Genomic DNA, 25,656 nt, shown 5'->3' on the forward strand with positions numbered 1-25,656 from the left:
GGAAGAGAAAGAGATTTATGACATGGTTAGAGGACTTAAGAACAAAACCAGTACAGACTGGAATGATATTGATATGGTAACGGTAAAGACAGTTATTGATGGTATCGTAAAACCATTAAAATATATATTCAACTTGTCGTTTCAAAAAGGAGTTTTTCCACAAAAAATGAAAGTTGCTAAAGTTATTCCCATTTACAAAACCGGTGAAAGACATCATTTTACAAACTATAGACCAGTGTCAATACTCTCCCAGTTCTCTAAGATACTGGAAAAACTCTTCATAAAAAGATTTGACAGTTTTGTGGAAAAATATGAATTAATGACAGATAGTCAGTATGGGTTCAGAAACAACAGATCAACAGCTTTGGCACTGATAGATTTAATGGAAAAGATAACGGAATGTATGGATAATAAGAGGTATGCGCTCGGAGTTTTCTTAGATCTAAAGAAGGCGTTTGATACTGTTAATCATGAAATTCTATTAAAAAAACTGGAAAAGTACGGGTTTAGGGGAGTGGTTTTGGAATGGTTAAAAAGCTATGTAGGGAATAGGCAACAATATGTACAAATAAATGAATATAAATCTAATTTGATGGATATAGCTTGTGGAGTACCTCAAGGTTCAGTACTGGGTCCAAAAATGTTTATTATGTACTTAAATGATATCTGCAGAGTATCGGAGATTTTAAAGTTTGTAATATTTGCAGATGACACAAATATACTGTGTTCAGGTGGGGAATTGCCACAGGTTTTGGAAATGATCACACAGGAATTAACGATATTAAAGAAGTGGTTTGATATAAATAAATTATCATTGAATCTCGATAAAACCAAATTTATGTTGTTTGGAAACCAAAAGAAAAACATCGAAGTAGAAATATGTGTTGACAATGTATATTTAGAAAGAGTAAATGAAATAAAATTTCTTGGGGTGATCATTGACCACAAGCTCTGTTGGAAGCCACACATTACTTATGTTCGGGGGAAATTGGCACGGGGCATTGCCGTCCTGGGAAAAGCAAAGCATATGTTGGATCAGAAAGCACTGCACATTTTATACTGTGCTTTACTACTGCCATATATGAGCTACTGTGTAGAGGTCTGGGGAAACACATACAAAAGTAACACACAAACAATAACTATAATACAGAAAAGGGCCATTAGATTAATAAATAATGTAGGGTACAGGGACCATACAAATGCACTCTTTGTCAAAATGCAAGCTATTAAATTCCAAGACTTGGTGAAGCTTAAAACAGCGCAAATAATGTATAAAGTCAGAAATAAATTGCTTCCCAAAGAAATCTGTAAATTGTTCATAGAAAGAGAAGGTGGGTATAACTTAAGAGGGAAATGGAATTTAAAAATACAAAGTGCTAGAACAACTTTAAGAACTATGTCAATCTCAATTGCAGGAGTTAAATTATGGAACAGTCTAACAGAAGAAATAAAAGACAGTCAAAACATAAAACAGTTTAAAGTAAAATATAAAAACCTAATTTTAAATAAGTATAAGAATGAAGAAAACGGGGTTAACCCAGGATGGTAATGTTGCTGGTAATGGTGTTGCGGTTCTTTTTTGGTTGTTTTTTTGTTTTTTTGTTTTGTTTTGTTTTGTTGTTTTTCCATAACTTGTGTATCTGCAAATATACACATTCTGTATTTTTCATATGAAAGAAACTATACTGTGGTGGGGCTTGCTAATTTCTTGTTTTTGATTTATGTATGTTATGTTTTGTTTTACTTCATATGTTTATATGTTTCATATGTTGTTTGTTTAATTTAAGACAAAAAAAAAATTAAATGAATGAGAGATAAAACTTGAGGGGGTAGGGACAAATAAGTAAATACTTCAGCCTACTCCTTTTCAAACAAATAATGGAATGATATTTTGTAATGATTGTGAAGGCACATGTTTGAAATGTTTGAAATAAAAATGAACTGAACTGAACTGAACTACACCAAGAGGTCCGATTACTGTTGCATTCACCCTCTGCATCTTCTTGAGTTCTACTCTCAGCCTTTGATATTTCTCCAGCTTCTCATGTTCTTTCTTCCTGCTGTTGCTATCTCTCGGTTAGCTACATATATCACTACATCCGTCTTCCTCTGCTTATCCATCACTACTATGTCTGGTTGGTTAGCCATCAACACTATATCCGTCTGTATGGGGAAGTCCCACAAACTCTTGGCTGGGTCATTCTCGACCACCCTAAGAGGCATCTCCCATTTTGACCTCGGGACTTCCAGCCCATACTGAGCACAGATGTTCCTGCATACTATGTGTACTATGTATACAATTGGTTATGGTGTTCCACGTATACCCTGCCTGCTAGCATACTGCACCCTGCTGTTATGTGCTGGATTATCTCCAGTGTTGGGCAAGTTACTTTGAAAAAGTAATTAACTCATTCACTGCCAGCCATTTTCAAATCAGTTAACTCCCCACTGCCAGGGTTTTTGAGCATTTTTACTCATTTTTGAAGAGCCACAGAAAACTGTGTGTTATGATCATATAAACGCTGAACCTACCAAAATGAAGAACAGACTCTCTTCTTTCATCCAAAAAAAAAGCTTGTTTGGCATTTTACACACAGTACTGGTACAGTATCTAGAAAATGTGGGAAAATACTGGCATCATATACAGTACTTAGCTACTTCTGAAGAAATTATGATGGGACCCTAAAAAAAATTACTATGTACAATTATGGATTTCTATACATTTTACATCAGATGAAAACGTTTGTTGTAAGATTCAGATAATTATTTGTTAAAAGCGAGACATTTTAAATGAGAAAAAGAAAGAAAAGTATTTCTTTTTGCCCCCCTTTCCCTGTTAATGTCCTACCTGGGCCCCTGGCAAAACTTTGCTAGACTTGCCCCTGCACAGTTACCAGCTGTCAGCTACATAAAAAAGGATTCTGGTGTTATTTGTCTCTCAGAAATGAATGAGTTGAAGGGAAGTTATGAACTCATAACTTCCCTTCAACTCATTCATGTCACCTAAAGGTAAACCTGTTTCTCCATCACCTGTTCAGCTCTGATGGTTCAGTAAGGACATCTCCTGGTTTCATCTTCATGTTTCCCTCTCACCACATATCCAAACCGATATAATGACCAGCAGCTTTACAGCTGTGGCTCCAGCAAGCATCAGCTGATACTAGAAATTAATATTAAATAAATTCTAACAACAGCTGATCAAGCTTAAACGTGCTGCTGTTGTTTAGCGCGCCATCCGCTGGTTTCCTCTTTCTGGCGCAAAGTGGGTGATAAACAAACAAGAGAGAAAAGCCGACCAGCTGATCACTGATCAGTTTTATGATTGAAGTAGAAACAGGAGAGGGAGGGGGGAGAATGAGAGAAGAAGAGGCAGCTGTGCAGCAAAGACAGAATAACTCCAGCTTTGTTTCTTTTCCATTGTAGCTGAAGTCCGGGACAAACTGTGTTCCTTTTCACCTCAATACGAAACGCGTAATATTTTCTCTGAATACGATTCTGTTTTTTACAGCAGGGTTGGAAACTCTAATAACTAACCTTATAAATAAAATAAGATAAAACAAGTTCAACATCAGTAACATCATAGCACCCGCCCAGCAGTATAGAAACTCCGTCATGCCAGCTAGCACACAGTACCAGTTATTGTAACTGACTGTAAAAAGTCAGCATAACGAAAATAAACTCCACCTAAACTTGGTTTATATCTGACCCAGATAGACTGCAGGTCATAACTTCTTACCTGAAGTTCAGTTCACCGCCTCGGGTCTCTGCTCCTCCTGCCTTTCCGTCATCCACCTGCCAGCGTGTTGCATCTGCTGGCCTCCACCACTTGCTAATGTTACTGAATCTGTGGAAGCTCTGCAATAGCAACCACCAAACAATTGAGTTATTTTTACACATCTCCCAGCATCTGGCCAATCCACCACCTTTCAGTGTTTATACCATTACGGAAAAAAAACGAAAAAAAAAACAAAAAACCCATCGGCCCATAAAAATGAAAAATCACCATCGGCCCACCGGGCAAATACCCGGTATGCCCGATGGCCAGTCCAGCTATGCTTCCGTGCAACTGATATAAGATGCGGTAAGCTGAACACAGCTCCAACTATCTGTTTGTTGAAAAATAGTAACGGACCGCGTTTTCTTGTTAGTAACTGTAACGGCGTTGTAACGATAGGAATAGTAATTAGTTAGATTACTCGTTACTGAAAAAAGTAATGCCGTTAGTAACGCCGTTACTTTTAACGCCGTTACTTGTAATGCTGTTACTCCCATCACTGATTATCTCAGGGGCATCTTTACACAGCTTGCACCTGGGGTCTTGCCTGGTGTGGCAGACCCCTGCCTCTATGGATCTTGTACTAAGAGCTTGTTCCTCAGGGTGCTGGATTGGCATGGTTAGGAGCTTCCTTGTCTTGATGTCAGTGGTCTATTATTCTAGCGGGTTATCTGATGTTGATTTCCCAGATCTTTCCATTCCGATGACCTCTAGGTACTTGCTGTGGCAGATTTCTTTTCTCATGTATTAATCACATATTTTACCCATGTTAATAGTAATAGTAAAATCACTTTCTCACTTAGTTTTATGCATGTGCACATCAAGAAGCTTATTATCATATATACTACAAAACACAGAGGTAAAGCAGTCATTACGCAATTTATGCCTGTAGAATAACTAAATTAGATTATTTTAACCTAATAGAATGTTTCATTTAAAAACAGGTGTTTGTTTTATTTTTAGGTAACATGAATTGGTGTGATAAGACCCTTATGAAAAGGACACCGAGGGAACAGTTTACCCTGCCCGGGATAGGGTTACCGGGGCCTCGCCCTGGAGCCAGGCCCGGGGAGGGTGCCCGAGGGCGAGCGTCTGGTGGCCGGGCCTTAGTCCATGGGGCCCGGCCGGGCACAGCCCGAAGAGGAGACATGGGCCCATCCTCCCGCAGGCCCACCACCCGCAGGAGGCGCCATAGGGGTCGAGTGCATTGTGTGCCGGGTGGCGGCCAGGAGCGGAGGCCCTGGCGGAGGCCCTGGCGGACTGACCCCCGGCTGCCAAGACTGGCAATAGGGATATGGAATGTCACCTCTCTGGTGGGGAAGGAGTTAGTGCGTGAGGTTGAGAGGTACCGGCTAGATATAGTCGGGCTCACCTCTACACATGGCTTGGGCTCTGGAACCAGTCTCCTGGAGAGGGGCTGGACTCTGTCTCAGAATCATCAGAATCAGAATACTTTATTGATCCCTGGGGGAAATTATTTTTTGTTACAGTGCTCCATTTTAAACCAACATTAAGACAAGACAGACAATACACTAACTAAGAATAGTACAATATATACATATATATACATACATACATACATAAGTCACTCATAAATAAATAGTTGGAAAAGAAACATGTGTAGTTGTAGCAGTAACCAGTGTGTTAAGTGGATGCGTTGTACAGGGAGATGGCCACAGGCAGGAATGATTTCCTGTGTCGTTCAGTGGTGCTTTTCGGTAATCTCAGTCTCTCACTGAACGTGCTCCTGTGACTGACCAGCATGTCATGGAGTGGGTGGGAGGTGTTATCCAACATTGTCTTTATCTTGGACAGCATCCGCCTCTCCGACACCACCTTGAGGGAGTCCAAGGTGGTGTCGGAGAGGCGGATGCTGTCCAAGATAAAGACGATGTTGGATAACACCTCCCACTCAGTCTGGAGTCTCAGTCTGGAGCTGCCCTTGGTGAGAGGCGGCGGGCTGGGGTGGGCAGTGGCGTGTCTAGAAAATTTTTGTTGGGGGGGCCAGGTAGGGGCACAGATTTGGAGAAGGGTGGCAGATTTAATTGGCAGATAATGTTTAAAAAAAAAAAAAATTCTACCAACCATTAACCATAATTCAATAATCCTATAAACCTAATAACCAAATGCACTTTTAACTCTTATTAGAATGAGATTTTAACCACTACGGTGCAAAGTTTTTAGATACTGCGTTGATAAAGTACAAGAGATACAATCAGTGCTTTGTCAATGTTTACTCAGCATTCAAGGACAGCAATATTTGCATAGCATTTTTACTGACATGTAGTGCACATATGTTTTGGGCAAAAACATTTTTGAATATTAAAATACGAACATTTGTAACAAACAATTGACAAATTAGCCAATGCCAATGCAAAACTTTCTCTGCCTGTTAAAAAAAGAAGATAATCTTCTCACAAACTGGTGTTTGATTTTGAAACAGGAAAAAAGTGGAGAAACAACTGAAAAGACTAACATTTGAATAAAACCTGAAAGCAAGTAAATACTTTCTATGCTGCCTTATGGTAAACTTTGGTAATATTGATAAAGAACAGCACTGGCTGATGATGAAATACATTCAGCTGGCATGGTGACACTGCCAGTATAACCTGCAGGGCTGGACTGGGACAGAAAATCGGGCATTTTGACTACAGACCGACCCACCAGGTATTAAAGCCATAAAGCCTTTGAATGAAAACAAACGCTGTGGTGACAGTGATGTACAGTCTTGTTGGTATATGTATGATTTCTATACATTTTACGTCAGATAAAAACTTTGGTTGTAAGATTTAGATAATTATTTAATAAAAGCTAGATATTTTAAATGAGAATAAGAAAGAAAAGTATTTCTTTGTGCCCCCCTCTCCCTGTTAATGCCCTACCTGCCCCCCTGGCAACACTTTGCTAGACCCGCCCCTGCACAGTTACCAGCTGTCAGCTACATAAAAAAGGATCCTGGTGTTATTTGTCTCTCAGAAACAGTTCATAACTTCAACTCATTCATGTCACCTAAAAGGTAAACCTGTTTCTCCATCACCTGTTCAGCTCTGATGATTCAGTAAGGACATCTCCTGGTTTCATGTTTCCCTCTCACCACATATCCAAACTGACATCATGACCAGCAGCTTTACAGCTGTGGCTCCAGCAAACATCAGCTGATACTAGAAATTAATATTAAATACATTCTAACAACAGCTGATCAAGCTTAAACGTGCTGCTGTTGTTTAGCGCGACATCCGCTGGTTTCCTCTTTCTGGCGCAAAGTGGGCGATAAATAAACAAGAGAGAAAAGCTGATCAGCTGATCATTGATCAGTTTCATGATTGAAGTAGCAACAGGAGAGGGAGGGGGAGAGAATGAGAGAAGAAGCAGCTGTGCCGCATAACGACAGAATAAATCCAGCTTTGTGTCTTTTTCCATCCTAGCTGAAGTTCGGGACAAACTGCGTCTCTTCTCAGCTCAATACGAAACGTGTAATATTTTCTCTGAATGAGGGACCATTCCATTTTTTTAAGGAGCCGTTGGCAACTCTACTAACCTTATGAATAAAATAAAGTTCACTATCAGTAACATCATAGCACCCACCCACCTAAAAACTCCATCAAGCTGGCTAGAACGCAGTATGAGTTATTGCAACTGACGGTAAAAAGTCAGCACAACTAAAATAAACTCCACCTAAACTTGGTTTATATCTGACCCAGAGAGACTGCAGGTCATAACTTCTTACCTGAAGTTCAGTTCACCTGACACTCGGACTGGTGGCTGCTTCGGGTCTCTCCTCCTGCCTCCCCTTCCCTCATCCACCTGCTGGCCTCTGTGGAAGCCCCGCCATAGCCACCACCAAACAACGGAGTTATTTCTACACATCGACCTGCATCTGGCCAATCCACCACCTCTCATTGTTCATGCCGTTACAAAAAAAATAAAAAATAAGTCAAATAAGCCCGATGGCCAGTCCAGCGATGTTAACCTGCAACCAAATCTGCAGCTCCATACAGCAATGTTACGACTTAGATTACATCTTATAACTCATAACTCTTATGTTAGCTCCCCTCTGTAGCATACTGTCTGAAATATTCCACGGCTGCAATAATTCTTTAAGTGTTATTTTTTCCTTGGTATTCTAATTTCACCGAAGTTTACTAAACTCAACAAACTTAATATTACTTACCGGGACATTTATTCTGTCCTCATTTTCTTTCACCGAAAAATTGTTTCCTGCAGTGCCATCTTTCGCGCTTGGCTCTCCTACCTTTGCTAACGTGATGCACATAGCGCAGAAGGATGCTGCATTCACTTACAATCGGATATCTGAGCTTCACCGTGAAAACATAATCGGACATTTGATATTTGATTGAATTTTATTGTTTTGCCTTTGGGGTGGCACCTGGGGTGGCCAGTCTGGTTGGGGGGGTGGCCTGTGCCCCCCCAGGCCACCCCGCTGGACACGCCATTGGGGGTGGGTATCCTAATATCCCCTCGGCTTGCTGCCGGTACGTTGGGGTTTTTCCCGGTGGACGAGAGGGTTTGTTCCCTGCGCCTTAGGGTCGGTGGTTGGTGCCTGCCGTGGTGGTAATCCCCGAACCAAATGGTGGACACCAGAGGTGAGGGAGCCACCAGGCTGAAGAAGGAGTCCTATCGGGCTTGGTTAGCCTGTGGGACTCCGGAGGCAGCCGACAGGTATCGACAGGCCAAGCGGAATGCGGCTCGGGCAGTGGCTGAAGCAAAAACTCGGGTGTGGGAGGAGTTCGGAGAGGCCATGGAAAAAGACTTTCGGACTGCCTCGAAGAGATTCTGGCAAACCGTCAGACGTCTCAGGAGGGGAAAGCGGTGCTCTACCTGCACTGTGTATAGTGCTGGCGGAGCGCTGCTGACGTCGACTGAGAAAATTGTCAGGCGGTGGAAGGAATACTTCGAGGACCTCCTTAATCCCACTGACACGTCTTCCGAGGAGGAAGCAGAGTCTGGGGATGAGGGGAATGACCCGCCAATTTCCGGGGGCGAGGTCACTGAGGCAGTTAAACAACTCCTTGGTGGCAGAGCCCCTGGTGTTGATGAGGTCCGCCCCGAGTTCCTGAAGGCTCTGGACGTTGTAGGGCTGTCCTGGTTGACACGCCTCTGCAATGTTGCGTGGAGATCAGGGGCAGTACCTGTGGACTGGCAGACCGGGGTGGTGGTCCCCATCTTTAAGAAAGGGGACCGGAGGGTGTGTTCCAACTACAGGGGGATCACACTCCTCAGCCTCCCTGGGAAAGTCTATGCCAGGGTGCTGGATAGGAGAGTTCGTCCGTTAGTCGAACCTCGGATACAGGAGGAACAATGCGGTTTCCGTCCTGGTCGCGGAACACTGGACCAGCTCTTTATCCTCTCCAGGATACTTGAGGGTGCATGGGAGTTTGCCCAACCAGTCTACATGTGTTTTGTGGACTTGGAGAAGGCATTCGACCGTGTCCCTCGGGGTGTCCTGTGGGAGGTGTTGCGGGAATATGGGGTGTCTGGCCCATTGCTACGGGCCATTCGATCCCTATACAACCGTTGCAAGAGCTTGGTTCGCATTGCCGGCAATAAGTCGGACTCGTTCCCGGTGGGTGATGGGCTCCGCCAGGGCTGCCCTTTGTCACCGGTTCTGTTCATAATTTTTATGGACAGGATTTCTAGGCGCAGCCAAGTGGCAGAGGGCTTTCGCTTTGGTGGCCTCAGAATCTCATCTCTGATTTTTGCAGATGATGTGGTTCTGTTGGCTTCATCGGGTGAGGGCCTCCAGCTCGCACTGGAACGGTTCGCAGCCGAGTGTGAAGCAGCGGGAATGAGGATCAGCACCTCCAAATCTGAGGCCATGGTTCTCAGCCGGAAAAGGGTGGAGTGCCCACTCCGGGTCGGGGATGAGTTCCTGCCCCAAGTGGAGGAGTTCAAGTATCTCGGGGTCTTGTTCGCGAGTGATGGGAGAAGGGAGCCGGAGATCGACAGACGGATTGGGGCTGCAGCTGCAGTAATGCGGACGCTGCACCGGTCCGTCGTGGTGAAGAGGGAGCTGAGTGTAAAAGCGAAGCTCTCAATTTACCGGTCGGTCTACGTCCCTACCCTCACCTATGGCCACGAGCTGTGGGTAGTGACCGAAAGAACGAGATCGCGGATACAAGCGGCAGAAATGAGCTTCCTCCGAAGGGTGGCTGGCCTCTCCCTTAGAGATAGGGTGAGAAGTTCGGCCATCCGGGAGGGGCTCAGAGTAGAGCAGCTGCTGCTCCACATCGAAAGGAGCCAGCTGAGGTGGTTCGGGCATCTGACAAGGATGCCCCCTGGGCGCCTCCTGGGTGAGGTGTTCCAGGCATGTCCCACCGGGAGGAGGCCCCGGGGCAGACCCAGGACATGCTGGAGAGATTATATCTCTCGGCTGGCCTGGGAATGCCTTGGTATTCCCCCGGATAAGCTGGAGGAGGTGGCTGGGGAGAGGGAGGTCTGGGCCTCTTTGCTTAGGCTGCTGCCCCCGCGACCCGGCCCCGGACAAAGCGGATGAGGATGGATGAATTGCTGTGGTCCTATTTTGTATGTTGCCTAAAACTATTGAATTTAAAGTTTTATGTTGGTTCTTTTTCTTCACAGATTAGTACACAGATTTACATGTGAAAGTACTTTAAAAAATAGGTTTAAGAAGTTTCACAGGCCTATACTTAAATTTCTTTTTTAAATATTCCATACATATGTATGTGTGTTTCCCTGCTATTCTCATATCATCTCTTGGTTAATGGTGGAGTAACAGAATTTCAGAAAGCCAAATTACTGACCATCAGCAAAAACTTCCAGAAGAGTATTCAGATCCATGATTATCAATGCAACCAAAGACTGCAGGTTTTTAGTTTTAAATCACAGGTTTTAGTAATTACTCAACTCTTAATCACGATTTACAGATATGGACTTTAAAACCAACATTGCGTCTTCAAAACTGCAAATTTACAGGAAATTCAAAATAACCAGGAAATGCACAACATTCCCATTAAGCAAGGAAGAAGAGGAGTTTCCTCTGGCTTACTCTATGTACATCACAAGGTAAGCATGTTATATAATTTACTCCAACGTTTATCAGTAGGTCTAAATATGTAAAGTTCTAATTGATTAAATTTACATTGCTGCTAGTGGCAACCAATGACTGTATAAAACATGGACGACGCGACAGCTCCCCAAAAGTGAAAAGTGAAGCCAAAACATCTCTATCGCCCCCTGGTGTCTGGCTGCAGTATAGGTCATAAACTCCGCCTCCTCCATGTTAGCGGACGGGACTGGGGTCAGACTAAAATAAATTTATTCTCCTCAGATAATTTTTTTCCAAAGATTCTTTCTTTTGTTATCAATAGTTTTCATCACGCTGATTGATGTCCAAGGGGTCTTCTCGCCCATAAGTTTGATTCTAATTCCTACCGCGGTGATGTTAAATTGGGGTGAAACGTCATCATAACAGCTTTGACTGGCAGCTGCAGTCACGGAGAAACTTGCGCATCTCTGTTCGCGAATAGCAGGTAGAGCGTAGGCTCTGAGAGAAGGGCCAGCGTTTACGCTACGAAGACACGACCGAGTGTTTTAACCTGACAGCCTGAGGTGTTCTTCAGTAAACTGGACTACCCGACAGAAGGACCCGAGGCCCCGCTGCACTTTTTCGGTAAGTTAAACGTGTTTGTAAGCTAATCCGTAACTACCGACCTTAGCTCGGTCCTGAGACCTAGCTAGCTAAGATGAGGACTCGGCTGTCAGGGTTCGTTTAGCTAACCCGTGCAGGTGAATGAATTTACCCTGACTAAAGAAATCAAGAGAAACGCTCCGGGCTACTCACTAATTACTGTACTTTTAGTAGTATTATACTGGAAAAGCAACAGGCTGCATCCTGCTTCAGCTCCTGTGCAGAGCTGATTATTAAATATGTGCAAACAACAGCATGTTTTCAGTCTCTTGCCACGTCTATAAAAACAGTAACTTTTTTAAAAAAAAAAAGCTTGTACCTTGTAGCTCCTCATTACTCGGAAACTATGGATTAAAGTACTGTAGTGTACTGTAATACTGAAAAAAATGTAAGAGAAGAACTTCAGATCCTGAGTGTGTGAGGACAGAAGAATCAGCTTTATTTCAATTTTGAGGGATAAAATTTACATTTGAGTTTGATGGTTCTGTTCTCTTTGTGATTACAGGAGCTGCCCTCAGATTCAGACCTCAGCACCACCCAGTGACAGCAGACAGATCATCCAACATGTTAACTGCAAAATGAACTGATGAAAACAGTACAAAGGTTAACGTACCACATGTGCTGCAGTGAAAGCTGCAGCTGTTTTATTGATAAAGTTAAACACAAAAAAACAAAAGGATTAATCACCCCTGTAACTGTGTCACTATATATCAGCATTAACAGGACCTCAGTTTGTATCTCAGACCTGCACAGCTTCCATTTTAAACACTTGATGTACTCAGCTGCATGAAGAGCACGTTTGAGTTTCTCTAACACAATTAAATAAAACCTGATGAAAGTCAAAGGTCGTCACTTGTATGTTGGACTACAAACTTGTCATCTGGAATTCTTTCACAGTTTTTTTTCACATAGTGGGTTATTTACCATAAAGTGATTCAGAGTTATTCATACCAGAGTAACCAAAGAGGATCATATATTTTTAAATATATAACTTTCTACAGGACTGAATATAATATCTTTATATAAAAGTCCGGAGCCTCTGGGGAGTATCCAAGTATTTATAACATTACACAAACCAAAGGTCTCCATCACAGTGTTCATGAAATGCTGGGTTTATCCATCTTCTGGGGCGGGCCTACGGGGGAGCTCTGAAGATTTCCCTGTGAGGGAGCTGCTGGTGAACATCATGAGTCCTGCTTGATCAATGCGATGAGCTTCAGTGTTCCTGGTGTTTCTTAAATGATGCCTCTCTCAGTGGGTCAACAGAACTTCTGGCACAGGACAGCTGTGATGAAAGAAAGGGAAGAAGTTTCTCCAAACCTCTGGACCCAGAAACCCAGCCTGGTCCTGATGGTCTCCCTCACTAGTTTCTCTCCAGGGTGAATGTAGCTGTTATACATAATATGGATTATTATTAAATGAAAAGAACACATTAGACTACATTACTGAAACGTTCTGCTGCTGTTTTTAAAGTTTCCATGTTACCAGGCTGTAGACTAGAGATTTAAACAGTTTTAGATCCATTACACTCAGTCTTATGTTAAAATCTCAAAGGACAGCATTATATTTTTCATATTAACAGTAACTCTGGGCCTCTGTGGAGTGTGCAGCTGATCTCATCGCTGTCTAAAAATGGATAAAAAAACATAAGTGTTGAAGACTATTAAGAGTAGCAGGTGTGTAGCATCGCTAACTAGCTAGTGTAACCGGTGTGATTCTGCGTTGTGTCTGATAAAAAAGGTAAAAGAAAGAAAGACCTCCAAGTAAATAATTTGCCCACTCCAGCTCCTCTCCCACAGGGGAATTGTAGGAAAAGGGCTGGCATTTATTTTTACATTAAACATAAAATATGCATTTACACGTAACATATTTGACATAAGATAAAACAAAAACAACAACATGAAATCCGACATACCTGATAAAAAAGGTAAAAGAAAGAAAGACCTCCAAGTAAATAATTTGCCCACTCCAGCTCCTAGACCAAATACAAACAGTGGGGAAGAGGGTTAGCTCAACCCACCACAGCTCCCAAGCTAGCAAGGAGTATATATTCATGCTAGCATTTATGGCGCCTAAAACACATTTATGATACACACATACTACACACTTATAACATCTTACAAAAACAGGCTTAATAATGACAATAACTGAACTAACATCGCAATCATAAACATCAGGGTGGCTAAATATGAATTATGTGTGTTTCAAGGTGTTGGAAAGAAATGACACCCACCTCTCCCACAGGGGAATTGTAGGAAAAGGGGAGAGGCAAAACGGGTACACTGTATTTATAGTATTGCACCAAAGAAGAAGAAGAAAAGAATGAGGAGGGGCTCTAACTGATAATGAACACAACTACAGGCTTGGAGGTCCTAAAAGTCAGGTATAAAAGGAGCAGTTTGGGGGTTTAGAACACATTTTGTGTAATTATAACAATGTGATTTATGACTCTGTTACACTAGCAACAAGCCTCCAACACAGTGCGTATGCTAGCGGCTAATCTAGCAAACGAATTAACAACAGAGCGATTGTAGAACTATAAGATGATAAACTGTGTGTCTTTCTTTTTTTATAACAATGACATGGTTGTATTTACCTTAATTAAACGAGTCGTCAGTCGCGGTAAACCAGCAAAAAACTCGAGCCACAGGTGCTACGTAAAAAGTGTAGGGGGGCGTGTTTGCGGTCACGTCCAGTGGGTGTGTGGGCGGGAGTGTTACACAGTCGCTCCACCTCAAGTCACTACTGCGCAGACTCTGGCTCCAAATTTGCAAGATGGCAGCCTCCACAAGCGGGATATTTTGGCTTCATTTTTGCACAATGGTAGGAGGCGGTGTCGCGTCGTCCATCTTTTATACAGTCATTGGTCGCAACACATACAGGAAACTGTTTCTCACATAACATTATGACAGGGAAAACCCTGAAAAACGTCTTAAGGTTCCGGGGTGCAACGCCTCCAAACATACATTAACAACAACACTGTCTTCAGCAGTATGTATATCCTATAATTTACTGCAACGCTTAGCCGTAGGTCTAAATACGTAAAGTTCTAATTGATTAAATTTATAATGTATCATACAGGGAGCATGGTGTGAGCTAAATATTTCTATTACCAGAAAATTGGTGTTATAGGAATGATGTATATCTCACATTGGTACTTTAGTTTTGATCATTTGTTAAATAACCATGAAAGTGTTCATTTAAACAATTTCAGCAAAAACATTTAGGAAGCACTCTCCAAAAGTTGATTCTGTTCATCTGGATGTAACGTTTTGTGGGAGAAACGTTTCGTCACTCATCTAAGTGACTTCTTCAATCTCAGCTGACTGCAGGTTCCCCCAGTCTTATAAACAATACATTTGCATAATGATGGTCATGAGAATTTGCATTATTAAGAATAAGGAACTGTCCTCCCAGCCCATTGTTCCTTCAGTGGGCTGGTTTCAGTCATTATGCAAATGTACTGTTTATAAGGTTGGGGAAACCTGCAGTCAGCTGAGACTGAAGAAGTCAATTGGATGAGTGACAAAACATTTCTCCCACAAACGCTATGCCTAGAATCCACTTTTGGGGATTTACTTACCTGGATGATTGAGCATGCATCAAGACATTTAGGAAGCAAATTAGATTGTCTGTATCCATAGGTGCAGAACTTTGAAGGGCTACTGCGAACTGTCAACGCACCTCAAAATATTTATTGTGTCCATGTAGACAAAAAATCCAAAAAGTCTTTATTGCAATCAATGCCATTACTTCCTGTTTCCCAAATGTGTTCATTGTCAGCAAGGTTGTGAATGTGGTCTACACTGGATGGACACTACGAACTCTATGACCCCAGTAGGCACCCCCATACTCCGCGACCCGCCAGGGAAAGGGGGTCCAGGCCCACCCAGTGCAGCAGTGCCTCCCGGCCCCACAGAGCCCGGGACAGTCCACCCAACCCCACCACAGAGAAAACTGCACCCACCCCATCATCCACTCATCTTCCAGACTACATAAGACAATAGACTCACGCCCAGGCTGAGATCTTCCTCCACCTCTCCTGTATCTCCCCCTCCTGCAGAGAGAGTTCCTGAAGAGCGGAAAGCTCCTGCAAGATGTGACAATCTCCCCCACCAGTTGAAGAGCCCCCCAGGTGGCTCGACGCACCAGCGGCACCCTGCGCCAGGGCTGGGCCCCCATGCACCCACCCGCCCACAACCCCGGCAACACACCAACCAGGACCCAAGCCCCCGAGGCCTTGCCAGGGCCCCAGCCCAGAGACGGAGCGCCCCCAGAACCTCACGCCCATCCCGGACCCACCCAGGGGCAGCCAGGCTACCAGGTCAGTAACCCACGTCCGTCAGCACAGACCCTCCCCTAGCCCCGCTGCACGCAGCCACGAGGAAACAGTCACCTGAGAGCCAAAAGAGCCCCTAACCGGACATGACCGCTACCCCGGATTGAGCCCCCCAAGGAAGATGCCTCCGGGGAACCCCCCCACGCCCTAAGCCTGTCCCTACCCCCACACCAATCACAACAGTGAAGGCGGGACCAAACTATGACCCCCCACCCCCACTAGGTGATGGAGCTGATCAAAGGAGCCCAGAGCAATTGGTCTGATGTGGTGGCAGAGGCTGTATCAAGACTAATGTAATCTAATAGATAATTTCTATATTGGTTAGAATTAAGATTATTTTTATTTTTCCAGTTCATGAGGACTGTTTTCTTGGCTATGCATAGGGCAGTGAAAACCATATGGGCGATAATCTTTTCTGAAGTGACATTATCTAAGCTGCCCAACAAACACACTAAGAGGGAAGTTGGAATGTTACATTTCAGACACTTTGATAAGTCTTCACATATCTCGCGCCAAAACTTCTGAACTGGTGGACAGAACCAAAGAGCATGGATATAATTGTCCGGTGAATTGGTTTGGCAGTGTGAGCAGTTGTTGGTAGACGTAAAGCCCATCTTGAACATCCGATGACCTGTATAGTGCACTCTATGTAATATTTTGTATTGAATTAATTGAAGACTGGGATTTCTAATTAGATGAAAGGTTTTTAAGCAAATCTGAGACCAGAAGTTTAGGTCTAAGTTAACTGATAAATCCGCTTCCCATTTTGCAATAGGAAGTGATATTGATTCATCTGTTTTAGAAAGCATTCTGTATATTTTGGATAGTAATTTGGGGGTTTTAAGAGTAAGAAATTGAACCACACTTGGTGGTGTTTGTAGTTCAACTTGACCCGGTTTAAATTTCTTTTTTACTATGGATTTAATTTGTTGATATTCTAAAAATCTTTTCTTGTTGATCCCATATTGTGTAACTAGTCCATCAAATGAAATAAATTCTGTTCCTTCTGGTATATGTTCTAAATATTTGATTCCTTTACCACTCCAATCTGAAAAGTTTATCATATTATTGTTTTGTAATATGTCAGGGTTGTTCCAGATAGGTGTACGTTTGCATGGGATTAATGAAGACGCCGTCAATTTTAGAAACTCCCACCATGCTGTCAGAGAAGAGCTGATGTTGACGCTTTGGAAGCATTCATGTCGTTGGATGTTTGAGCTGATAAATGGTAGGTCTGAGATCTCTAGATTATTGCAAAGTGCTTGTTCTACATCTAGCCAAGGTTCATCTAAGAGGGTATTTAGCCATCCTGAGATAAACTGAAGCCTGTTGGCTAAGAAGTAGTGCTGAAAGTTAGGTAGTTCTAATCCTCCTTTATCCTTGGTCTTTTATAGTGTTTTTAAGCTTATACGTGGGGGTTTATTTTTCCAAAGGAATTTGGACATACATGAATCTAGAGATCTGAACCAATCTTGTGGCGGTTTAGTTGGGATCATTGAGAATAAATAATTTATTTTTGGTAAGACCATCATTTTTATAGCGGCAACCCTTCCCATGAGTGATATGGGTAGACATTTCCACCTGGCCAGATCATCTTCTACCTTCTTTAAAAGTGGGATATGGTTTAATTTAGTTAGATCTGCAAGCTTGGGAGAAACATTAATACCTAAATATTTTCTATTTCCCGATTGCAGTGGTGTAGAAGAGGAATTATGGAGGGAGCAATTAATCGGTAAGACTGTAGATTTTGACCAGTTAATTGAGTAATCTGATATTCTTGCAAAAGAGTTTATCAATTCAATCACCCCAGAGATATTGGTTTGTGAATTTTGGAGAAAGAGTAACACATCATCCGCATAAAGGCTGATTTTATGTTCCACGTTCTTGCATTTTATGCCCTTAATTACTGAATTCTGTCTAATTGCTGCTGCTAGTGGTTCAATAAAAATTGCAAACAGCGAAGGGGAGAGTGGGCATCCCTGCCTGGTGCCCCTCAAGAGACAGAAGCTGGAGGATGTCTGGTCATTTGTTCTAACACAAGCTGTTGGGGAATTATATAATATTTTTAACCAGTTGATGAAAGAGGATCCAAAACCAAATTTGTGTAAAGTTGCAAATAGAAATTTCCAGTTAACTCTGTCAAATGCTTTTTCTGCGTCTAAAGAAAATATTGTAGTTTCTAGGTTTTTACTGTATGAGTAGTCTATCAAATTAAGTAATCTGCGTGTATTTGTTGATGAGTGCCTACCTTTTATGAAACCAGTTTGGTCAGGATGAATTAAGAGGGGGTTATTTTCTCCAGTCTCTTTGAGAGAGCTTTGCAGATTATTTTAAGGTCTACATTTATAAGGGATATTGGACGATAGCTTGAGGGATATACAGGGTCTTTGCCTGGTTTTAGCATGAGATTAATGTTTGCAGAATTCATATTTGATGGAAGTCTGCCCTTTTCTTTAATTTCCAACAACGTTCTGTAGAAAACTGGTGCTAGAATCGACCAGAATTCTTTGTAGAATTCTGCAGGAAAGCCGTCTGGACCTGGAGCCTTATTATTGGGCATACTTATCAGGGCTTCCTGGAGTTCACCTGGTGTCAGTGGTGAATCCAGTGCCATTGCTTGAGTGTCTAATAATTTTGGAAGAGTTATGTTGTCCAAAAACTGATCGATTTCTTTTTTAGATGGGTTTATTTGTGGTGAATACAGCGTTTTATAGAAATCCCTGAAAATGTTGTTTATTAGTATCGGTTCATATATTGTGTTCCCAGATAAATCTTGAACAGCACATATAGTTGTTTTTTCTTTATTTATTTTTAGCTGGTTTGCTAGAAATTGACCAGATTTATTACCATGTTCATAATTTTGTAAGCGTAGTCTTTGTACTAAGAATTTTGTTTTTTTATTAATTATCTCACTTAATTCTAGTTTTGTTTTGCGTATTTTGTTCAATGTTTCCTGATCTTGGTGGGACGCGTAGGCTTCTTCTAGTGATTTGATGTTTTTTTCTAATTCCTGAATATTTTTGTTTTCTTTTTTGTTTTTATGCGATGAGAAAGAAATTATTTTACCTCTCATCACAGCTTTCCCTGCTTCCCATAGAACAGAAGCTGATGTTTCGGGAGTGTCATTATAGTCTAAATATGAAGTCCACTCTTTTTAAAAATATTTAATAAAGTCTTCATCTTTAAGTAGTGATATATTAAATCTCCAGTTTTTTCTTGGCGTAGTATTATTCTTGTGCATTAGTGTTAAAGATACAGGACCATGATCTCTGACAGCTATAGGGTGAATCTCAGTGTCTGAAATGTCGTTCAGCAGTGAGCTGCCGACCAAAAAATAATCCAGACGAGAGTAAGAGTGATGAACATGTGAGAAAAAAGTATATTCCTTACTGGTGGGGTGAAGGGAGCGCCATGCATCGCAAAGACCAAAGTCGCTCATATACTGTTTGATTATATTTGTGGACTGCCAATTACGCTGAGTTCCCGCTGTATTGAGCCTATCCATGTCTTCATTTAGTCCAAGGTTGAGGTCGCCTCCAAGAACAATTGTGCCATCTAAGTGTTCAGAGAGTGCACTGAAAAAACCGTGAAAGAATGAGGGATCATCAACATTTGGACCATATACACTTGCAATACTTTTTACTTTTTTATCACGTATAGATAGTTTAATGATTAAGAATCTGCCCTCTGGATCTATAACTGTATCGATTACTGTGAAATTAATATTTTTATGTATTAAAATTGCTACTCCCCTTTGTCTAGAATTATAACAAGCTGAGAACACATTAGGAAACTCAGGTGTTTTAAGTTCATTCGAACCTCTAAGAGGTCTGTGGGTCTCTTGTAAAAGGACAACATCTGCCTGTAGTTTTTTGAGTTGGTTAAATATTTTTAACCTCTTTTCTCTGGAGCCAGCTCCATTTATATTCCATGTAATGAACCTCAGTGTACCCATAGATGTTTGTGTATAACTAGGGATGTATGCTGTGTGCATCGCTTAGACAGGTGGAGAGAATACGTCACTTGTTCATAAATAAAGAGAGGGAGGGAGAGAAAAAATGTGTGGCGAGATGCTCCCTGAGTCTGACTATGTGTTTGCATATTTACTAATATGAGTAGGCTTGGCTTAAGTGTGTGTATCCTAAACGACTGTGTGCGCTGTCTGGCTGAAGTAAATGTGCTGCCGTTGAGCGCATGGTGCGTATGTGTCGAAATAAAGGATGTTTGTGGATGAGTGTCGAAGCAGGTGATCAAGGCAGTGAAAGGAATAAAGAAAGAAACCAAGGACAGGGGTGAGCAGCATAAAACCAAGAGGGGGAAAAGAGAGGAGGAAAAAAAACGAGAAGAAAAAACAAACAAAAACAAAACGTAAACATTCCAATTAAATCACCGACGGAGAGTGACAGTGTTAATTCTGCTATGAAATCACACTTTAAGATGCGATTTGATACCGGTAAGTTAAACAGATGTTAATGCAAGTTAGTGTGAGTGGATAGGGAAAGGGTGCAGCTGATTCTTATCTGGTGTGAGGTTAATACAGCCACGGAGTGATGTTGGGGTCGCGGTGGAGCTGTCCGGCCACGTACAGCCGGGCCACAGCGATGACAGCGCGGGAGCCCTTCTGGATGAAGCCGCGTCGGATTGGGAAGAGGACCCTGCGTCGTTCCAAGATCTCTTTGGGGAACTGGTCGTTCACGCTGAAGTCCGTTCCTTTTAATTCCCTGCCGCGGCTTTTCACATGTTGCTTTTGTTTGAAGTGGCCGAATTTGGCCACGATAGGATGTGGTCTCCCGGCCGTAGCCCGAATGGGGCCGAGGCGATGTACCTGATCGAAGACAATGTTCTTCACAGTGTCCTCCGGCAGCTTCAGGTGGTTTTGATGAAGCTTTTTACCGTGGTCTCCGCGTCCTCTCCAGCGGCTTCTGGAATACCAGAAAATACCAGATTATCACGCATGCTACGAGCTTGTAGATCAATAACTGTTTCTTTTATTTTTTTATTTTCTCTATTGAGCTGTGTCGCGAAATCAATCAATGTAGAGCAGTGTCACAAACCACGGAGGCCCCAGAAAAGTGCAATCAAACGAAAACATCAACATATGTCTTCTGACCAAAATACATGTTGTGGATACTTATAAAGCAGTGGGGTACCCGCCCCCTCATGGCGTCAATGATAGATTAAAATAGGTTCCAGACATTAGTCACAGTTAATCGTACATCTTTAATAGCTATAAGCAGACATAGAACTTCTCTTTTCTATAACACCTTCCATACAAGGTAATAAACTTCAAGCCCTCAGGGTCTCTGAGGCTAATTATTGACTCTGATCATCTGTTACCAAGTAGAATAAAATATAGTAAGACACCAAATGAGTTGAGGCCTCAGGCCGGACACATTCCTAGATTATATGTATTATATGTACTGTAAGCATGCATTGCAGTTATCCTTCTATGTTCTAGTTTCCCTCAGCATGTATCACCTGGACAGTCACGCCAGTGAAGCTTAAGACCCTTAATGAACTGAACATCAACTCAAAATAAGCACAGATATGCAATGTGTATAAAATACTTCTAACCGTACTTGTAATAAAAGTTAACATAATGGAAGGATCCTCAAATGGACATCTTCAATAAACAACTGTAATGCAGTATTAATACTGTGAGAAATATTATTAGATGAAATAATGCTGTAAAGAATGTTATTAATGCAATTATAATGATGCAGATTATATGGCAGCAATAAAAGAATTTCTGTATCTCCACAGCTGGGTAACATTTTCTGTGAGACATTTCACCGACTCCCTTAGCGTGGCATTTTCAGCAGCAAGCGTTTTCACCTGCTGCTGGCTGAACTCCAGGGATTCTCGCAAGCATTTAAATTCTCGGTGAAGAATCTCCACCAAGGACAGCCTTGCGTCGAAACTGGACAAAAGCATTCAAATATAATAATAACCACAGCAGCCAAAAAGAGTGCCTGACAAGCCCAGTTGTATGTAAGTTAAACAAAACATACAGAGGGATGAATTAACCAAGAGGGAGGTGAAACACTGGTCTGCCCAATCAGAAGATCAGAAGCTACAGGACGCGCTCAATGATGTAGAGTGGGACATGTTCAGAGCATGCAGAGTCGACATCAACGAGTCTACGGATGTAGCAGTAAGTTTTGTTAGCATGCTGGTGGAGGAGATCATCCCAACAGTCCCAACAGTCATTTTTGCACAGCCGAGGAGCGTATCGGCACACATTTCACTGCATGTTGTACTTTTTCTTTCTTGGCTCTTGACGGAGGCAGTCGCACTTTCTCTTTCTCCCTCTCCCTTATCTTTCCTGCTTGGCTTCTCATGTCTTTTGTATAGTCTCGCTTATTCTCTAACCCTAAGAGAGTCTCCCAGACTTGTTCTCTAAAAACCTAAAGAATTATGGATTTGATCAACTGGTCCCTGAATGCAATTGACACCCTCCTCTCGACGAGAAGCCTTGGTTTGGGAGCACCTTTTCGGAACCATGATAACAGGGTTCTTGCTGATCAGCGCTGGCTTGGCCCTGGCTTATCAAAGGATAAAGAAAGCGGAAACGTGTGTTCAAATCCTCACAAGGCTGCCTGCTATGTTGATTGGAAAGATGGAGCAAGCTGTGGGTTCTCAGAATGGGCTCATCGGGTGCAGTACAGATGACATCTTGGAGAAGCTTGCGGCTGCTGTGAGTACTGTGACCATCTGACAACATCTCGGAGAGGCTCACAGCTGTCGTGAACACTCATGCCCTATGAGCAAACTGGATAACATCTCGGCATTGATGGATAACATCGTGGAGAGGCTCACAGCTCTCCAACGAGAGACTTGTGACCAGTGATGGACATTAGACAACTGTAAAATTGGAAGCAGTTTCTTCGCACTAACCAAAACAGCTACCATCTTCATTTCATGTGGCCCCCCTGGTGCCAGCTGGATGCTCAAGGCAAAAGCTGATGGGAATAACAATTCTCCCTTAAGACTGTGACTGACTGTGTTGTGACTTTCTCCCTCCTCATTCAAGGCCACCCGCATCGACCAAAGACTGTTGGCTTTTGCCTAATCGGGTGAAGGGACACTTTCTCTCGGTGGAACACGGAACACACTCACACGCACGCATATGCATGTAGACTGACACAGACCTACACTCACCCCCCATCCCATCCAAACGCCTTCTAAGCTTATATCTTCTATGTTGTGAGATGTGCTGATTCATGTGCTGTTTTTTTCTGTTCTCAAACTGATCTCCCTGTTGGAGCTCAGTCTGGGGGGAGTTATTTTTTCTCCTTGTCTTTCCTCATGTTGTGCATTTTCCATTGTTATACACCTCTGACCTGTCTTCCCCATGTGATGTTTGTGTAATGTATGTATGGTCGGAAGGGTAAGATGGCGCTGGCAAAGGTCGGCAGCCTTAACAACAAATTTCCCACGCGTGGGACTAATAAAGGTTATCTTATCTTATCTTATCTTTGTATAACTATGCATGTGACATAGTTGCTTGGCTCCGCTCAATTCCTTTTTTAAACTTTACTTTCCTAACCTTTCTTAAACCACCAGTTAGGCACATACCTGTATCCCCCTATGGTGCACTCTTATGGTTTCAAAATCGACTTCAAAGAATAAGGCAGGTAAAACAGACGACTCATCTCCTGACCTAATGGTGGACGCCATTGCTGAGCTGTTATCCCAACAAAAAGAGGAGCTAGCAGCAGAACTCAAGGCTGAATTTAAGTCTTCCTTCACCTGGCTGGAGGCAAAGTTCGATCAAGTTTGCCTAGCTGTGGATGAACATGGCCAGCATTTGTCTTCGCTCGAGCTGGCAGCGGAAGATGCAGGTCAGCGGATCAAAGAACTGGAAGAAGCATATGGTAACCTTCCAGGGTCTAACTCCAAACTGGCCATCAAAGTCATCGACCTAGAAGGCAGCAGCCGTTGGAAAAATCTACGAATACTTGGCTTAGCAGAATCCACAAAAAGCATCTGCCCAACTGACTTTTTTGGCGCTGCCCTATGTGAAATCTTTTGCAATGATATGCTGTGAATACCATGCCATAGTTATATCAGACCATTTCCCCTTTAATGGTGACTTTGTCTATTCCTGACTTACCTAGAACAGACAGGAGTTGGTGTTTTAACCCCACACTACTATCTGATAATACCTTTCTGGAATTTATAAATAACCAAATTAAACTCTTTTTTGACACCAACCTTTCCCCGAATATTTCTAGCCTTTTAGTTTGGGACTCAATGAAGGCCTATCTCTGAGGACAGATCATTTCATATACAGCTAATATGGAGAGGGTAACCTTAAAAGAAAGGCAAGAATTAGCCAATAAAATAAAAGACTTGGACCATCACTATGCACACAATAAGGACTCTGAGGTTTACAAGAAACATTTTGAACTTCAAACCAAATTTGAACTTCCTTCAACTCATGCTATGGAGAGGCAACTCTTAAAGAGTAGGAGTACATTTTTTGTGCATGGGGGGAAATCGGCCAAACTCCTAGCTAACCAAATAAGGGGTCTAAATCCACGTCAGTGTATAACCGCCATTAACTCAGATGACGGGCTCGTTACTGATCATGCCAAAATCAATGATGCGTTCAGGGAATATTATCTGAAGCTTTATTCCTCTGAATCTCACACCGACCACTCACTTATCACAAATTTTCTTAAAAGCTTGGATTTTCCTGGGCTGGCAGACACCCACAGATAGATGTTGGATGCACCATTTTCCAAAGAAGGGATTACCACTGCAATTTTCTCCTTACAGTCAGGGAAGTTCCCTGGCCCAGATGGCTTTTTGGTTTAATTTTTCAAACCATTTGCCCCAAAGCTTGTACCTCTACTCCACTTGGTTCTATCTGAATCATTCACACAGGGCAAACTGCCAACTTCCTGGTATGATGTTTCCATACCTTTAATTGTGAAAATGGGGAAAGATCCAACTGAATGTGCATCATACAGACTAATTTCGCTTTTGAATGTTAACTTTAAGATCCTAGCTAAAGCGCTGGCCCATAGGTTGGGAAGGCTCCTGCCAGCAGTCATATCTGAAGATCAGTCTGGCTTTGTTAATGGACGCTGAAGAGAAAATCTCCGTCCCGGTTTCCCTCCAAGGCGTGAGCACCGATAAGCAGAGTTTTGTCCTTTCCTTATAAGATTCCTAATTATTCAAAGTAACACTCAGGTATGCCGCTCAGCTGGGTTAGTTACGACGTCGGGAGTAGCTTGGGAGAACAAGGAAACACAGACTGCTTCAGGTTGCCTTCCCAAATCGACTCAAAGGTTTATTTAGTACATAACAGCTTATATAGAGGAAAAAAAAGGTTCGTGTGTCAGCAGGTTCTCAGTTCAAACCAGTACAGACCAAATAAGGAAACGTCTTCCTTCCTTGTGAGCAAAGAAGTATCCTTTGTGTAGTTTATCAGTTCAGCTACAATTTATGATCATCCCAGCAAAATACACTCCTAGACATAGAATACAGAGTTCTTTCATTAGTGAATTCTGAAACGAACCACCTGGCCTTTAACAAGCTCTTTTCTAAACCATAAGGAAGGGAGGATGGGAGTAAGGAAGTGGTCTCGTCTCTGTGGTATTTTCGACCTTGGGGTACCAGCCTGTGAGTCTTACACATCAATACATGGGTCAGAGAGAAAGAGAAAAACAACTAGTAAATGGGCCTTATTGAGTAACAGTTCTCCTGTATAATATTACTACAAAACAATATCCTGTAAATGCTAACCGTAGTATCAAAATATCACAACAGACGCTACCCTTTTTCAACATCAAACTTGTTCAGGGTATACAAAGAGGTCAAACTGAACACAAAGTCTCTCTCTATGCTGATGATTTATTGCTT

At 42.4% G+C, this 25,656-nt stretch overlaps 1 long non-coding RNA gene across 1 annotated transcript; it reads right to left on the reverse strand.

Moving 5' to 3' along the window:
- Positions 1-20,985: 20,985 nt before the first annotated feature.
- On the reverse strand, positions 20,986-21,308 carry LOC146562618 (uncharacterized). The gene is made up of 2 exons (XR_014894547.1): positions 21,148-21,308; positions 20,986-21,105 (listed from the first exon to the last, which is right to left on the reverse strand). It is a non-coding gene; the product is annotated as an uncharacterized LOC146562618 (long non-coding RNA).
- Positions 21,309-25,656: the final 4,348 nt, after the last annotated feature.

This window comes from Mchenga conophoros, linkage group LG12, assembly GCF_057382185.1.
Source record: "Mchenga conophoros isolate Kocher_MC1m ecotype Shallow Benthic linkage group LG12, M_conophoros_male_GT1.1, whole genome shotgun sequence".
In the NCBI taxonomy this organism is placed as follows: Eukaryota; Metazoa; Chordata; class Actinopteri; order Cichliformes; family Cichlidae; genus Mchenga; species Mchenga conophoros.